A 6,656-nucleotide genomic window follows, 5' to 3' on the forward strand; every position below is an offset into this window, starting at 1 on the left:
TCGAACTTGATGATCTCACTTACTGCTTTCTCTTCCTGTGTTGATCAACTAAGCTCTCTTCGGTAATTTTCGTACTTTCTCGGGCTGGCCAAATGGAGAACCCGGAAAAGGAAGTGTGAAGTTTCGAACTCGCTTGCTCACGGACGTCCATTTACGGGTTCGTGCAACCAGCGATGTTTTGTCTTGCCTCAGCCCTGAAAAAAGGTTGACGACAGTCTCACGTGTGTGTGTGTGTATGTGTGTATGTGTGTGTGTGTGTCTGTGTGTATGAGAGAGAGTGGGGGGAATTAGATATGATTGGTATTGCTTATCAACCGGATCAGGATAGTTTGTCATCACTTCAGTCTGCACCATTTGCTTTCTTGAAATCATCTTGAAATATAGACGGGCATCTACATTTGCATGCACGCGAGTTTTTGTGTCTGTGTACATAATTATGTGTGTTAGCCATGTGTTTAAACTCTCTGTCTGTCTCTGTCTGTCTGTCTCTCTCTCTCTCTCTCTGATCCGGTTGATAAGCAATACCAATCCAAATTAAAGGCGAACAGGTCAGTGATCATAAAGTTCTGGGGATCATAATTGACAACAATCTCACTTGGAATCCTCACATAAATTTCCTTTGTAAAAAAAACAGCCCAGAAAACCCATCAACTATCCAAAATCAAACATTTCCTTGACCTTCATTCACGGAAATTATTTTTTCAAGCGCATATTCAGTCTACAACAGATTATGCATCAACACTATGGGACTCTGCAAGTGCGAATACCATGAAGCCATTACAGAATCTTCATAAACGGGGGCTTAAGCTGGTACTCCTTAAAAAGACTACCCTTTTAGACTCAGACTATAAACAAGCGAATATTCTCCCACTAATCCGTAGATTAAAGTACAATAAAGGAGTCATGATGCAAAAGATTATGACAGGTAATGCACCACCAACATTAACAGACACATTTTCTGTAAATTCATCAAGGAATCCCCCCAAAGTCCATATCCCAATTCCAAGAATTGACTTGTTCAAATCCAGTCTGGTTTACTCAGGCGCCACCCTATGGAACTCACTCCCAGAAACAATTAAACAACACCATTGCCCAACCACCTTAAAAAAAAAACATTGCCTTTCCCACCTTATGCCATAATGTGTAATGTAAATCGTTCATTTTATTGATACTGTTTGTCAAATGTGTATGGTTGACAGAACCTTCCTCACCCTCTATCCCCCATTCTGATGTGTAATGCGGTGTGTTGTGTGTGTTTGTTTCTTTGATTTTGGTCCTTTTTTTCTTTTCTTTTTTTAATATTTTTTATTTATTTTTATTTTTTACCTGTGCATTTTACTAACACCATGCTAGTGCCTGTATGTCATGTGTGTGTGTGTGTGTGTGTGTGTGTGTGTGTGACGTGTGTGTGTGTGTGTGTGTGTGTGTGTGCGTGCGTGCGTGCGTGTGTGTGTGTGCGTGTGCGTGTGCGTGTGTGTGGTTGTTGTTTTTGTTTTGATTTATGCCGCCGGCATTTTTTTTTTTCCTCTGTTGTGTATCTTTACTAACACCATGCTTTCATTTTATTAAATATTGTGTAGTGTAGACCCTATTCAGGGCGGGGACTGGAGGTAAAAAAGCACACCAGTGCTTTCTATTATCTTCGAAATAAAGAATTTGTCTTGTCTTGTCTTGTCTCTTTCTCTATGTATATATATATATATATATATATATATATATGTGTGTGTGTGTGTGTGTGTGTGTGTGTGTGTGTGATGCGTATGATGGTATCAAGAAGGCACTGGGACCAACACAGAGCAAGACTGCCCCCCTCAAATCCTCCACTGGGGAAGTAATCAACGATCCTAGCCAGCAGATGGAGAGATGGGCAGAACACTGCTCCGACCTCTGCTCCACAGAAAACATGGTGTCCAACTCAGCCCTCGAATGCCATCAAGTGCATGCCGGTCATGGAAGAACTTGACGCAGAGCCAACTAAGGACGAACTCAGCAAGGCCATTAACAGCCTGACATCAGGCAAGGCACCTGGCAGCGACGGAATTCCCCCAGACCTCATTAAACACTGCAAGACTACTCTTCTGCATCCTCTGCACACAGTCTTCTGTCAGTGCTGGAATGAGGGAGCTGTACCGCAGGACATGAGGGACTCCAAGATTATCACCCTCTACAAAAACAAGGGTGAAAGGAGCGACTGCAACAACTACAGAGGCATCTCACTTCTCAGCATTGTAGGCAAAGTCTACGACGCTCGGGTCCTCCTAATTCGCCTGCAGAAACTGGCCGAACGCGTTTACCCGGAATCACAGTGCGGTTTTCGAGCAGAGAGATCCACGGTAGACATGATCTTCTCCCTTCGCCAAATCCAGGAGAAGTGCAGAGAGCAGAGGATGCCCCTGTATGTCGCATTCATTGACCTCACCAAGGCCTTTGACCTAGTCAGCAGAGACGGCCCTTTCAGAGCTCTTCGAAAGATTGGCTGCCCCCCCCCCCCCCCCCCCCTTCAATCTCGCCCGCCTCAGAGCAAGGACAAAAGTCCGCGAAGCCCTCATCAGAGACATGCTCTTTGCTGACGATGCCGCAGTTGTGACCCACACCCAGCGGGACTTGCAGTCACTAATGGACCGCTTCTCCCAGGCCTGCAAAGATTTCGGTCTGACCATCAGCCTCAAGAAGACAAATATCCTAGGCCAAGACACGCCATCTCCACCAGCCATCATCATTGATGACTACGAGCTTGAAGCCATCCATAAATTCACTTACCTTGGGTTCACCATCACCGACAACCTCTCCCTCGACACCAGATTGACAAGAGGATCGGGAAGGCAGCCACAACGCTAGCTCGCCTCACACAAAGAGTGTGGACAAATCCCAAGCTGACCACGAAGACAAGGATGGCTGTATACAACGCCTGCGTCCTCAGCACCTTGCTGTATGGCACTGAGGCGTGGACCACACATGCTCGTCAGGAGAAAAGGCTCAATACCTTCCACCTGAGAAGCCTACGGCGCATACTCGGCATCTCCTGGCAAGACAAGGTGACAAACACCGAAGTCCTGACTCGCGCTGGCCTCCCGACCATGTATATCATGCTGAGACAGCGTCGGCTGCGCTGGGCTATGTTCGCCGCATGGAAGATGGTCGCATCCCAAAAGACATCCTTTATGGAGAGCTCGCCACTGGGCAGAGAAGCATCGGCCGCCCACAGCTGAGATACAAAGACGTTTGCAAACGTGACATGAAGGCACTTGAGATCAACACTGAGTCCTGGGAGGGCCTTGCAGATGACCGCAACAGATGGAGAAGCACTTTCAAGCATCAGCTACGGATTGGTGAGGACAAACTGTCAGCTGCTGCAGCAGAAAAGCGAGCTCGCAGAAAAGGGACGGCAGCCGACAGACCAGCATCAGCTTACACATGTGATCGCTGCAACAGACTGTCTCTCTCGCATCGGTCTCTACAGTCACAGGCGACGCTGCTTGGTCCAAGCAGACAGCCCAATTAGACATTAGGTCAGATATACTCTATCCATGGTCAGCCATGACCGAAGGAGGCTTACTATGTGTGTGTGTTTGCGCGCGCGCGCGCGCGTGTGTGTGTGTGTGGGTGTGTGTGAGCCCAGTGTTGATTAGATGATAAAAATGCATGTTACTTTGTCTTCCTTACTGACCTGCTGTTCTCTGTCACATGTTCCATGTAATATGAGGTTAGCTATTCGTTAGTTGATATTGCTTTATTCTCTCTCTCTCTCTCTCTCTCTCTCTCTCTCTCTCTCTCTCTCTGCGCCTCCCTCTGTCTTTCTGTCTGTCTGTCTGTCTGTCTTTCTCGTTCACTTGTGACATTTTTATTCTCATACTATTTTATAATAAATCTATAATGTTGAATTATGCTTCCTTTGGCAATGAGCACCCCCGCCCCTGTTATTGCTATGTGTATTTTTATTATTAGACTTACTGTTTTATATTCACATTAGTATAGTATTTTTTAACATACATAATGTATGCTTATGTGTGTGTAAGTGTGCATATGCGAGAGAGAGAGAGAGAGAGAGAGACTGAGAGTGTGTATGTGGGTGTTCTGTGTTTTTTGTGTGTTTTTTTGTTTGTTTTTTTGTTTGTTTTATTTTTTTTATATCGATTATCGGATACCATGCTTGTACCTCTGTGTGTGTGTGTGTGTGTGTCTGTGTCTGTGTGTGTGTGTTATTTTTACCATGCTTATGCCATCATGTAGTATAGTATTCGCATTCTATGACCTTACGTAGCATTGTGTAGTGCATGCAATAACATATATATAATGTAGTTTTGTGTAGTGTAGACCCTGTTTCGGGCGAGGACTGGATGAAAAAAAGCGCACCAGTGCTTATCTATTATCCTCGATAATAAAGAATTTGTCTTGTCTTGTCTTCTCTCTCTCTCTCTCTCTCTCTCTCTCTCTCTCTCTCTGTTACACCCGCCAGTTTTTACCCTGGAGTCAAATCTGGCTGGCCCACTGCTGAGTTGTATTTTACCCCCTCCCTGGTTGTTAGCAGATTAATTTGGGGCTGACTGGAAATGACTGATCTCCGGGAATGAATCTGGCCCAGTTAGAATTCACCCCCTAGTATCAGTCTTCTTCCATTATGCTGTCCTTGGCCCAGACTTGTCCAGATTGCTCAGTTTGTATCAAGAAGTCCTAATACTGAATAACTGTCACAAAACAATACAATCTGAACAGTTAGTAGTCAAAATTCGGCCATGGCGTCATTGTAATGCACAAACCTGACAAAACAACCGTCAACCTGACCACTTTTACGAAGTGGTCAGCAGTGGTCAGTATATGAGTCGGCAATGAACAGCATGCAGAAGACAGTATAGTGGTTAGCAAATGGTCAAGTTCTACCAGAATGTTCGATTAACGTAGCAGCAGGGAGGAGCTTCAATACCGGCAGGCTTTAAGAAGAAAGCCTTTGCTTCCGTAAATTTGTCGTGGAATGGAAAGGGACTGAGAGGTGGGGGTTAATACAGACTATCCCAGAATGACCCTACCCCCCACCCCACCCCACCCCTTCTCATTTTACATAGCTTGATTGAACACACAAAAAGGCGGTAGTTTCCAACTATATAGGGGTTGGGGGATGGGGTCGATCTTGGTTAACCACAAGTAATCCCAGGGGTCATTCGAGGCTAGCCCAGACTGACCCCGGGGTAAAATCCAGCAGGAGGGTTCATCGGTTCAGTCATCGTGACTATGAAACAGTAATCAATAGTGGTCAGCTCGTGGTCAAATCCTGCCAAGACGTTCAGTCAGTGGTCAGCAGTAGGGGAACAGACTTGGGGGAACACAGGCCTTGGGAATATAGACCTGGAGGAACATAGACATGGGGGCGGGGGAAGTGAAGATGAGACCCAGGAAACATAGATTTGGGGGAACATAGACTAGGAAAACATAGAGCAGGGGATATTCCTGGGGGAAATTAGATTTGGACTGGTCCCCAATCTGGCTTTCTTGTGCCATGATATTGTGCCATTTCTCAGCACACGAATTCCCATACTGGGTCAGTAATGTTTCTTGCATCTGTGGTGCTCACATAACAGCCGATCATATACCAGCTTGCGATATGTTAAAGTCTCAAATCCCTGAACTGAAATCATCTTCAGTGTTGACGATCTTCAGCAGTCCATTGCTAATGTATGATTTTTTCAACTCCTTGTTAAACAGTCCAGTTGGTTCGCTGTTATAGTTGTTAGTTTTTTCATTAGAAATATGTTATATTGTTATGATTTTTTGTTTATTTTTTAAACAAAACTTAAATCAATAATTTTCACACACACACACGCACACACACACACTTTCACTTACTCGTATGCGTACACAGTAATTCCCCCCCCCCCCCCACTCGATTTTTTTCCTTCCCTCGTCTCATATCACTTACAGTGAAAAGACGTTAAACTCAGAACGAACGAACGAACTGGGTGGAGCGTGGAATCACTGTCACTGTGAGACTGCAGCAGAGAGACGACAGTGCTACCTGACCGTGTTACATCATGCAGGCATTTATCCAGGGTGACTGGTCAAGCTGTGAGGCCAATCAAGCTTGTTGGAACTGAGTGTATGCCATAAGGGAAAACTCTGCAGCTATTATCTGTGACCACCCTGCGACCACCACAGGTGACGTTCAGCCAGCCTAAGTGACCATCTGAAGCAGGAACATGGTATAGGTATGCCGTCACTTGGTGAGGTGTCAGTACACTGGCATTTGTGTTCACACACACACACACATATGTATATATATATATATATATATATATATGTGTGTGTGTGTGTGTGTGTGTGTGTGTGGACACAAATGCCAATGTGCTGACAAGTTGTTTTGTTTTATTTTGTTTTGTTTTCCTGGTCGTGGATCAACGTTAAAGTAATCACGATGTCCACTGACATCAGTGATGTCTGCTCTTGGATGTCCTGTTTGTTTTCAACTGTCCAGTGAAATGCCAGATTTTTCACTTCAAGATATTCACGAATACTCACGGATAGGCTCATTCTACACAATGCTATCGCACACACACACACACACACACACACACACACACACACACACACACACACTGTGTAAGGGGGGTAGGGGTTAGTAAATTTTGGTTTGAAATGATGAAAATACTCGACTTTGGCTGGCTTCT

This window comes from Babylonia areolata, chromosome 2 (assembly GCF_041734735.1).
Source record: "Babylonia areolata isolate BAREFJ2019XMU chromosome 2, ASM4173473v1, whole genome shotgun sequence".
Classification (NCBI taxonomy): Eukaryota; Metazoa; Mollusca; class Gastropoda; order Neogastropoda; family Buccinidae; genus Babylonia; species Babylonia areolata.